Source organism: Lathyrus oleraceus, chromosome 3, assembly GCF_024323335.1.
Source record: "Lathyrus oleraceus cultivar Zhongwan6 chromosome 3, CAAS_Psat_ZW6_1.0, whole genome shotgun sequence".
Lineage (NCBI taxonomy): Eukaryota > Viridiplantae > Streptophyta > Magnoliopsida > Fabales > Fabaceae > Lathyrus > Lathyrus oleraceus.
Window position 1 is genome coordinate 317,810,684 of NC_066581.1, and position 12,256 is coordinate 317,822,939.

General features: G+C 37.7%; 1 pseudogene; it reads right to left on the reverse strand.

Annotated features, from left to right (window-relative positions):
* Nucleotides 1–12,256, reverse strand: part of LOC127127371 (uncharacterized) — a 158,366-nt pseudogene that overhangs the window by 71,187 nt on the left and 74,923 nt on the right.

Consider the following 12,256-nt stretch of genomic DNA (forward strand, 5'->3'; position numbering starts at 1 on the left):
TGCACAGCTACCCCAAACTTAAAGGTTGATATTCCAACAACAAACTCAAACTTAGAATGAAACACAGATTCAAAAACAAAATACAACACTATGAACAAGGTAGGTAAATGTTTGGGCCATGAGCTCATAATGTGGTGAAATAATAACAAACAATGGAGATATATGCTCAAAATGGGTTAACAAAGGATATATTAATATAAGGAATGGCTAGAAAGGCTTAGGGCTTTAAACAAACAACATGCCTCAATGTGTGTAAGCATGCAAAGGATATAAAAAAAAAGCGAACACAAGTTCTAGATTATAAAAAACATACCTTAACGCTCTCTTATATGATGAAAATAATGTTTGGCTTTTTATATTCTCACAAAGTTGGTAAGGGCTAACAATGTCTATAATGCCTCTCGTGTGATGCAACTTCACACGCTTTCAAAATGGCCATGCACATCTTCCAGTAAAACTTCTAGAAAACCACATCAAATCATTTCAAAAATATTATAATTAAGTGGTATTGTTATGAGTAGGGCATACAAACTTTATATGGGTGCTCATAGTCAGCCACTCATGCTAGTCATCATCACTTAAATAACATAAACATAAAAAATGAATTAACTGAAAATAACAGTCATATTATAAAACTCGGATTTTGGGGCAATACATAAACATAACCAAAAATGAAAGTACATCAAACTCATCAAAAACAAAGCTAAAAATGGAAATAAAAATAAACTAATCCTCCTTCGCATCCCTGTCTCTGTCCATCATCGGAGTGTCATAGTTGATCATGGCATTCGAGTCGCCATGATGCACAAAAGCAAAAATAGGAGAATTTTGTCCCGGCCGGCCTCTCTGCTCTGGACTCCTGAAGGGACTCTGGTGTTGTTGAGGAGTGGGCTGTAAGAAGGGTGATTGATGGTGGTGGTGCTACTGGACAGGTCCTCTAAGCTGGATCGGTGTGTCCATCCTAGGATATTGATAGCATCCATAGAATGATGCTGGAGGTTCGCTGAAGAATCGATCTCTAAAGTGTTAGGAAGCTGCCTACGTATCCTCCTGATGGGTGAGATAACGTCCGGGAAGTCCAGTGTGCGCATATAAATCATGCATAAAACAAAACATAGACATTCGATATATGTGCCCCTAATAGTCCTCATCAGCAAGAGGAACTCCCTTAGATGGATACTAAGGTTGGGGTCTGTTGCGTCCAATAGACTCTGTTGGACGCTCATGTGCCTCTAGCGCCTCCTCAACATGTGTTTTCCTCATAGGGTGCTCTACTATCCATTCATCACCCAATAGTCGTGTCAGGTTCATAATGTGGTCATCAGTAAACTTAAGTACCCTTGTTTTCCCGCACAAAAGAAGTATGACAGTAACATGTCCCATAGACTTCTTAGTCTTACTCTGGGCCATCTCATCCATATAAACAGAGACCGATGTTTACATCACGTCATTTCAATAGATAATATAAAGCCAGAGCTCGCATAGTGATGAGCTCTGACCACTCCGATTAGTGTCCAGAGTGTGGTGTAAAAAGTAAGTCCACGCCTTCGGGATAACATCCAGATCCATAATAGCCAGCTTCCTAGGAATAAGAGTAGAAACAGGCTGCCAATCTCTTCCCTCAAATGCCAAGCGATCCAACATCGCTCAATAAGGCCAACCAGCCCTAAAGGACATCTTCATTAGCTGATACTCGCAATTCGGTTCCCTAAACTTCATCTTCAGCAACATGTTCACCGTTTTCCAGTCATACTGGATTTGTTTCCCTATGACTCAAGAAATTAATTCAGGTTCTACAACAGCATCCTCAGAAGGGGGTCGGTAGGCATTTGCATAAAACTCTAATACCATCTCCTTATCCACTGGCTATATCTGACTATTCAGATAAGAAAGTTTATGGTACTTTAGGACATCATGCATGTCATGGTGTTGGTCAGGGTAAAGGTTGAAGGCTCTCTCCTATATGATTTTCCTGTCTAGTAAGGAAAAATATCGTTCTTCGTGTTCAGCAGAGAAAAACCTGTTAAAGTCATGAGATGACGAAGAAAAAGTACCCATTTGTTGCTAATTAGCAGATATCTGACTTGTGGCAGATGAAGTCTATGGAAAAACAAGAGAAAACTCAGAGAAAATGGTCAGAGCAAACAATGCAGCGTATGACTCGGGGTGGAAAATTTCATAAAATGTAAGAAAAGATATATATATATATATATATATATATATATATATATATATATATATATATATATATATATATATATATATATATATATATATATATATATATATATATATATATATATATATATATATATATAGAGAGAGAGAGAGAGAGAGAGAGAGAGAGAGAGAGAGAGAGAGAGAGAGCCCTATACAAGTCATACGCATATCTTACATGCGCTGCCAGGTCAGTACGCGTATGGGCCGAAGGAAAAACTAGTTGAAATTTTGAATCACGCATCATACCGTATGCTGCCAAGTGATCCTTGCGTACGTGTATCACTTGGCCTTACGCATATGGGCCTTTTTTTTTAAAAAAATGGCCTGACTCTTGACATTCCCCATACGCGTATGGGGGCTTTCATATGCGTATGGGCAGAGGCCCTTACTTTTGAAAAATATGTGTGGCTCCATACGCGTATGGACCAGACCATACACATACGGATATATGCCTTCCAAAATAGGGAAAAACAAGGCACCTCATACGCGTATGGGCTAGGCCATACGCGTATGAGCAGAAGGCTGAACTTTTTTATTTTATTTTTCTTTTTATCATGCCCTTGCTGTGCAATTTTTTCCTTTCTGTTTGACTCTGCAACACACGACTCTTGACAAATAAAATAAACACACTATAATGTAAAACACACAATTGAAATTTAACTTTTGTTACCTCCCTTGGGTTTCCTCCCAAGAATTGATTTTTTACATCCATAGCTCGACGTATGACCAGTCTATGGTGCTTTGAGATGTGCCTCATCCACCAAACCAGTTTATCCTTGGTAGTAAGGCTTCAGTCTTTGACCATTGACCTTGAAGGTATCCCCAGTGGTGTTATTCTTCAACTCAACTGCCCCATGCGGGAACTATTTGTGTATAGTGAATGAGCCAGATCATTTAGACTTCAGCTTTCCAGAGAACAACTTTAACCTGGAATTGAACAAGATAACTAACTATCCTTCCGAAAATTGAATCCTTTGATCATGCCATTTTTTGTTTGTTCTTTATATGTTTTAGCATTCTCGTAAGCGCGATTCCTAAACTCTTCCAACTCATGGAGCTGAAGAATTCTGGAATCCCCTGCTTTTGAGATATCATAATTCAGGAATTCTGTGGCCCACAACGCCTTATGTTCTAGCTCTAAAGGTAAATGACACACCTTTTGATAAACTAACTAGTAAGGAGACATACCTATGGGTGTTTTGAACACAATTTTGTATGTCCATAATGCATCATCCAATTTTGTTGCCCAGTCCTTCCTGGAGGCATTCACAGTTTTTTCTAAGATTTGCTTGATTTATCTATTTGAAACTTCTATCTATCCACTTGTTTGAGGATGGTATGGGGTGGAAATTTTGTGCTTCACATTATATTTTCTCAGCAAGCTTTCCATAAGGAGGTTCAGGAAATATGTACCTTCATCACTTATTAGTGCTCTTGGAACTCCAAAACATGCAAATATATTCACTCTTAGAAATTTCACTGCCACTTTAGCATCATTTTATGGGTAATGCTATAGCTTCTACCCACTTAGACACATAATCAACCGCCTCCAAAATGTAATTTTTGCCAAAGGATAATGGAAATGGTCCTATAAAATCTATTCCCCATACATCAAATAGTTTTACCTCTAACATAGCATTACGGGGCATCTGATTCCTCTTTGAGATGCTACCAGTTCCCTAGAACCTATCACATTCTTGTACCATGACATGAGCAATTTGAACAAAGTATGCCAATATAACTCAGATTGGAGGAGTTTGGTTATTGTCCTATCTCTACTAAAGTGTCCTCCATATTCTGAATTATGACAAGCCTTAAGAATTTCCCTATGCTCTCCTTCGGTAACACATATTCAAACCAACTCATCTATCCCTTTTTTATAAAGGATTGGATCATCCCATATATACAACCTGCAATCATGTAAAAAATTGGTCTTTTTATAATCAAAATCATCAGGTATAACTCAATCTACCAAATAGTTCACAAAGTCTACAAACCATGGAACACCAGTAATGGTCAAGATGCTCTCATCAGTAAAGGCATCATGAATAGGGTGTGTCTCTTCTGTTTCCTCATTAGAGGACATGCGGGATAAGTGATCCGCCACGGTGTTCTCACACCCCTTTTTGTCTCGGATTTCAAGATCAAACTCTTGAAGAAGGAGTGTCCATCTTAAGAGTCTTGGCTTTGATTCATGTTTAGCAAACAAATACTTCAAAGCATCATGGTTAGTATACATAGTAACTTTTGACCCTAGTAAATAAGACCTAAATTTGTCAAAAGCATAAACAACTGCTAATAACTCCTTTTTGGTAGTTGCATAATTCATTTGAGCAGGATTAAGAACATGACTAGCATGATATATCACATGAAATTTTTTTTCTCTTCTTTATCCTAACACAGCCCCTAATGTAATATCACTAGTACCATACATGATATCAAAAGGGAGAGACCAATCTGGGGTTATCACAATTGATGTATAAACTAACTTACTCTTTAAAGTCTCAAATGCCACCTTACACTCTTTGTCAAAAGTGAAAGGTTTGTCTTTCACAAGCAAATTAGTCAATGGCTTGGAAGTACTTGAAAAATATCTTATAAACCTATGATAAAAACCTGCATGTCCTAAGAAACTCCTTATCCTCTTCTCATTCACAGGGGGAAAGAGATTAGCTATAACCTCCACTTTTTCCTTGTCAACTTCTATTGCTTTGTGGGAAATTTTATGACCTAACATTATGCCTTCTTGTACCATAAAATGGCATTTTTCCCAATTCAGAATCTGGTTAGTTTGCTGGCACCTTTCTAAAACAAGAGATAAGTTTGTTAAATAGTTATCAAAAGAAGAACCAAAAACATAAAAATCATCCATAAACACTTCCATGTGCTTTTCAAGCATGCCAGCGAATATGGATATCATACACCTTTGAAAAGTAGCAGGGGCATTACACAAAATGGCATCCTTTTGTAGGCATTACACCTTTGCATGATATCTTCTCTTGATCCTCTAGGGAAACAATAATTTGATTGTATCTCGAGTATCCATTCAGGAAACAATAGTACTAATGACCGGGGAGCCTCTCTAACATTTGATCAATGAAAGGGAGAGGAAAATGATCCCTCCTTGTAGCGGTGTTAAGCCTCCTGTAATCAATACACACTCTCCTTCCAGTTACTGTGCAAGTTAAGATCAGTTCATCTTTCTCATTTAGTATCGTCATTGTTCATCCCTTCTTTGGAACTACATGTATGAGACTTACCCATGAACTATCAGAAATCGGATAAATAAAACCTGATCCAACAGCTTCACCATTTCCTTTATCACTACCTCTTTCATTGCTGGAATTAGTCTTCTTTGGTGTTATATGTTGAAAGTATATTTCGTGTCGGGTTTTTGTTATCGTATCCACAGGGATTGTAAGATATCACCGCCGTTCGATGGTTGTATTAATTCTAGCTCAAGTAACAATAGGGTTTTGATTGGTTGTCACGTTATCTTGCATAAAAAGGTATTAAATTGCGGTAAAAGTTTTGGTTTGTTTAAATGAGAAATATTGCCAAAGTTAGGTTTCAATGATCACTTTGCATGTATTTGCTCGGGCAACAATCTTATAAACTCCTTTAGATGATAAATCATTTCACAAAGTCCTCTCAATATGTTTCTCTCGAACACACATTATGAGTTTTGCCATTTTGATCCATTGTTTCTCTCGAACACAATCTATCAAAATGACAACTTTTTGGTTCAACCTTATGGTGAACAAAATCATTCATTACTATCTCTAGCTAACAAACAAGTTTGGATGAAAACCTAGGTCAAGAGTCGGTAAACATCTCTCGATCATAAACCAATACAAAGAGTTTTAAATAGAAACAAAATTTTCATCATATATTTACCATTAAAGAGTTTACATATGAGGATCCTTACATTTACACACAAAGCTAGTAATCACCTACATCTAACCTTGACAAATGGATGACTTAGCTACTCATTTTCATGGTAGCTTGGTCGGCAAGTAAGGAAAGAAGGTTGATCAACATCCAAGTCGGATAATCGAAGTTGGATGGGAATCCACCTTCTTTTTGTAGAAGATGGTTCTAAGATGATGAGAAAAGAAAATTAGGGCATAAAAGATCCCCTAGAACAATGCTGTAAAATATCTCTTCAAAGTACAAAAGTGGAAAAAGTTGGTAAAAATGAGGTATGGTGCTCAAAAGTGGCACCTGCTACTTATAGACCTCTGCTGGGCTGTCATGATCGCTAGGCGAGCAGAATGGCTCGCCTAGCGAGGGTCTAATATGGGCACATAAGGCACCTGCGCCCAGAGAAACAGGGTCTGCTGAACTGTCATGTTCGCCTAGCGAAGGACACGCTTCAACCTTCGCCCCAGCAAGGTTGAGAGGTTTTGCTACTGGAATGCTCGCTGGGGACTCGCTAGAGCTTCGCCTAGCGAGTGAGTGCTGGCTGCGCTTTTCACCAAAACTGAACAAACTCGCTACCACCTTCGCTAGGAGCTCGCCTAGCGAATTTATTGACAATTTACTGGAGCTTTTCGCTTGGAATTCGCCTAGCGAAGCAGTGCTTCGCCACAGCCCTCGCCTAGCGAGCTGGCTGATGAAATGTTTGTATTCATTGGTTCCTTTGCCACTTTTCTTGTGTCTTCATTTTCAATTAGTTCATGCCTTTTTCCTGCACAATAACACACAAATCAAAGGCACCAAGCTTGTTTATCAATGTAATGCATTTCATGTAAAACAAATGTGGTTTTGACAATTCTAGCAAGGAAATAGAGTGAAAGATACCCTTAATTGATGGCTCAGATAAGCACTTTTGGGTATCTAACAACTCTCCCCAACTAGATTCTTGCTTGTCCTCAAGCAAAGTATGCCTCTTGAAGGACAAGAGGATTTGCTTTAAGAAAATTGTTTCTCCGAAGTTGGATAAACGGCTCAAACACAAGCGAAATCAGCATATACAAGTTTCCAACGGTTCGAATAAAATAATACACAAGAACTAAAACTTAAATAGCAATGCAAAATATTTATCTATCTACAACAGTACTATTCTGAATGAATCATCCTATCTCTCCTCTTCGAATAAGGAATGAAGATTTTACGCGTTTGCAACCGCGAGATTAATCTCACTCTCTAACAAACAATGAAGAAATCAAATAGATTCATACAATGTCTAACAATTATAAATGGTACTGTGGAAGCATAAAGATCACTAAGGGCTTTTCGGTTGAAGCTTGGTTAGGTTAACAAACAAGGGTCATTTCTAAGGCCATTAAAACGAAAGTGCCGATGCAAAAGAGACATTCACAGTATTATTCACACATCTCGACTTTGTTTCATTTGTTTCTTATTTGAAACCTTCACAACACATATTCCACAACTTAATTTTTATTTTTCACTATTTTTCTTTCAAGCAAGCATTCATTTTCATTCTTTCTATTTTTGTTCTTTTCTTTCACATCATATATACAAAACAGATGTTTCTTTTCTATATTTTCTCTACATATATTTTTCTATGCTTGCTCGGTTTTTCTTTTCTTTTTCAAAAGTTGTGGTACTTACCGATTCTTTTTCGTTCTCCCCAACTTATTTCTTACTCACCCTAAGTGAATGCTCTTAACTTTTTACGGCAAAAGAACAATAATCAAGATTTTCCGGGTTGTAAAAAAAAGATTTTTGAGATCTCGCTTTATTTCAAGCCGAGATTCAACTGTTTAAGCTCAAAAGGGTTAACAAATACTCTCTCTGCTCACAGGTAAGTTGTTTTTGGATGTAGTTGTGCTCAAAAGAAAACAAGTGCCTTGATCATTTCTAATTGCTTCCACAATTTCATAATAATAAAAGACAAAGTGTCGCACCTCGAAAAAATGGGGATACGACTTCAAAGCGAAGCGCGATCGCACGCTCGCAATGATGGACTGAACAGAGTCGCCACCGAACTTTATTTATTCCTAAAAAGGAAAGGGGAAATATCGATAAAACCCAAGAGAAATGAAAGGATAAGATATGGTCATCGCAACCAATATCAGGGTTCGGGAGTCGATTACGCAAGGGGAAGGTATTAGCACCCCTCACGTCCGTTGTACTCAACGGGAACCATTAGGTCAATTGTGTGCGTTAGTGTTAGTTAAAATGTTAGGCTTTTCAATTTATTAGGTGGGAAAGAAAGGAAGGATGAGAAGAGATGTTTTTGGATTTTTGACGAAGGACTAAACCTAAGTTTTTTATTAGTGGGCCTGACAAGATTTAAAAATCCTGCTCCTACGTATCTCAAAAGAGAAATCAAGGCTTACGTAGTTCTGGGTAGAAAAATGTTTGTGTGTTGGTCGATTTTAGCGAAAGCTATATTGTATTAATCGACGAAAACATTGTTTTACCCAAAACAGATGAGGAGTGGACGCATACCACACATCGAACGGATTTATAAATCTACATTCGGAAAAGCGTCATTTATCTCTACTCAACAATCGTGGTCGAAACATTGTTTTGTATCACTTAAGACAATATATCTTTCGTTTATGAAAAAGGTTTTTGATTAGTCGCACGGCGGCGAGAAAAGAGTTTGATCGGTTGGATGTATTTTGAGTGATGGCGAGAACTTGGATGAGCGAGATATACATCTCGAATCCTAGCCTCAGGAGTGCATGGTATACACCATGTTCCATTTCCATCTTATTTGCAAGGATGTTTAATAAAGATTAGGTATTTTAGAATTTGATTGAGAAAGGGTTTGACGAAACCGCATTAACAAATTTTAGACGATGGCGAGAGTTGAGATTGGCGAGGCATACGTCTCGAATCTTAACCTCAGGAGTGCATGGTATACACCATGTTCCATTTCCACCTTTATTGAAAGAGTCTTAAATAAGATTTAAGTATCTTAGATTTGATTGAGAAAAAAAGTTTGACGAAACCACATTGACGATTTTAGATGATGGCGAGAGTTAAGATTGGCGAGGCATACGTCTCGAATCTTAACCTCAGGAGTGCATGGTATACACCATGTTCCATTTCCACCTTTGAAAAAGTGTTTAAGTAAGAATTAGTTATTTTGGTTTTTATTGTGAAAATGACTTGACCTAGATCAAGTATTGATTGGGCGTTTGAGAAAGATTTGAATGAATGTTCGAGAAAACAAAGTGGATAAACTTGGATGATGGCTAGAGCTAGGATTGGCGAGATATACATCTCGAATCCTAGTCTCAGGAGTGCGTGGTATACACCACGTTCCACTTCCATCTTTATTGAAAAGGTCTTGAATATGAATTAATATTTTTTGAGTTTTTATTAGAAAATGGCTTGACGTTGAATCAAGCATTTGATGAAAGTTTGAAAAAGATGGGATGGAATAGGATGGAGAAATGAGTTGGTTCGTTTATTGAGAAAGTACTCGACGTTGGATCGAGTCATATTTTTTTGTATTTTTGAAATTTGTTGATTTTAATCTTGTGTTAGTATCTAATTAAACAACCAAACAATAAAAGAAATAAAAAGTACAAAATTATTACACATTGGGGGAGTGGGGGTACATTTGTCAAATGGGGATTAGAAAGTCATGAAATAAATAAAATCGGGCCCAAACAAATAATGCATGAGTGTAAGTGCAAGAGAACCGGCTCATTGTAAGAAAGCCCAAGAGTAAGCTATGTGAGGTTGACGGCGATGCTTTAAAAAAAGCAATCGACTTACAAGGGTGTGAAAAAGGGCTCGATATTAAATCGAGAAAATATGATTTTTATAAGTTAAAAAAAAAATGGTTTCGAATGCATGATGAAATTAATAAAGAAGCATGGACATAAAAAAAAAAAAAAAAAAAATATTAAAAGAAACAAAATGCTAAAAGACAATAAAATATTAAAAGAAACAAAATGCTAAAAGACAATAAAATACTAAAAATAAAAGCTAAAAGAAAATGAAATACTAAAAAAGTGCTATGTATGAGTATTGAACCCCCTCCTCTTGGGACTATGGAAACCACCCTCTCCACCAGGCCACTTAACCTACTGATAATTTACTGCTAACTTAAATACATAAACTAAGGTAAATTAAAAAAAGGATTAAAATAAAAATTAAAATAAAAGAAAACTATTGGTCTACTGGTAATTAAACCCAGCCGCATGGCTGTTGGGTTTACCAAGAGGAATAAATTGGAAACCTAAAACCTTTATCAACTAACTAACCTTAAAGGAATCTTTTTTTATAATGCTTTTTTTTGTTAACTACTTACTCTATTTAATAAAAAAGAAAAAAAAGAAAATAAAGAAAGAAAAACAAAAACGGATCTGTCTCTCTCACAAAGCTCGCTCTTCTCTCCCTCGCGATGCTCTCTCTCCGTCTCACTTCCCTGCGTCTCACTCTCCGTCCCACTCTCTCTCGAAGCTCCCTCTCAAACGCTCTCACTCAAACGCTCTCACTCAAACTCTCAAACCCTCCCGTCGCTACCATTTCGTCCCAAACCCAAACGCCCATATCTCAATCAATCATGTGAAAAAAGCGAGGTCTGAAACGACAAACTCACCTTCGGCGATGACTAACGGCAACGATGAAGCTCACAGATTTGTCCTTAATTTGGTGATTAGGGTTTTTCGGTTTGGCCGCCTCCCTCTCAATTTTTCCCGTCCTCGATTGATTGGGGTTTTTGCTGAGTTTCTGCCGTTCTCTCTTTTCGCCTCTGATTCATTAGGGTTTTTTCTCTGAATTCCCTCCTATTTATCCTCTTCAAATTAGGGTTCAGATTGATGCTCAAAGGTTCCAAAAGAGAAAGCTTTCAGAAGCACTTTTGGATGCTCAGAAGTGCTTTTCCTATCTGATGATAGATTTCGAAACGGTAATCTGCACTTAAGCTTTTCCAATCGCTTTTTGTCCCAATTCCAATTTGGGAACTTTTTGAAACTTTAACTGACTTGGTAATTATTCGTGTTTTACTGCAGTGACAATTAGCAACAATTCATGGGCAACTTCGGTTATTTGCAAAGCTCCGATTATGAACACGGGTGAAGTGTGTTATTGGCACTGTGTTTGCTATTATACAATGCTGTAAGTGACTTCACATCAGTTTCGGCAAAATCAAGAAAACTCTTCAACACCTTGCGAAATCCTGAAGATATAGAACCATCATTTTCAGAAGCAATAAGTTCTTGCTCAATCTTCTCTGAACCTTTATGCACAACTTGCATCTTTTCAGCTAATGCTTCTAGTTGGATCTTAGAAGAAAACCAAATTGAGAAGATTCTTATCAAAAATCTATCAGTTATGGCATTTTTCTCAGCAAGAAGCTTACACACATAATGTACTAAAGTCATTTTGTTGTTTATTGCACAGGTATCAGATAACTTGAGAAGACTGTCCAATTTGAATCCTACTGCTGATCCTCGGGCTGCTCCCTCCTTACCATATCCACATGAAGGCAATGCCGGCATCAATGGCCAATATTTTTCATCCTAATCAGTTCGGTCTCCCTGGAGAGCTTTACCAATGTGAAACGCCAAGGTTCTAATCGTCCTCACCACTTGATTCTTATGTTCAAACAGCTCTAATCTCTATTGATCCTGTATTCTTACCTGCATAAGATTGCTCTGCTAGATTGACATGCTTAACCTTTGCTGCAGGTTTTGGCTCAAAAGTGAATCAAGTCGATCTTCCTTTCCATTGTAACTCCGACACCCTAATCCATCACAGGCTGCCAAACAAATCCCAAGCCATTTCTTCTATTGCTGAAGACTGAATGGAATCGCAAGATGTATGCTTGATGCTTGCAGGTTATGTGGGCTTGGACTTTTGTTTCTGCAGGACTTTATTGAAGAAAATTCTGAGTTGTCTGCCGAATCCGACGATCATCCTCAATGAAAACAAACTGCCTCGAGGCTCTATGGATTACTTCTTCTTGGTTTCCTGCACTGGGCTTTGTGACTAACACAGACGGTCAAGACAACAAAAAGTAAACGGGAAGAAAACTCTACAGAAGCACACGATTCTAAAGAAAAAGTGAATGGACCATAGTGCGAAGTTTTGCCACAGCAAG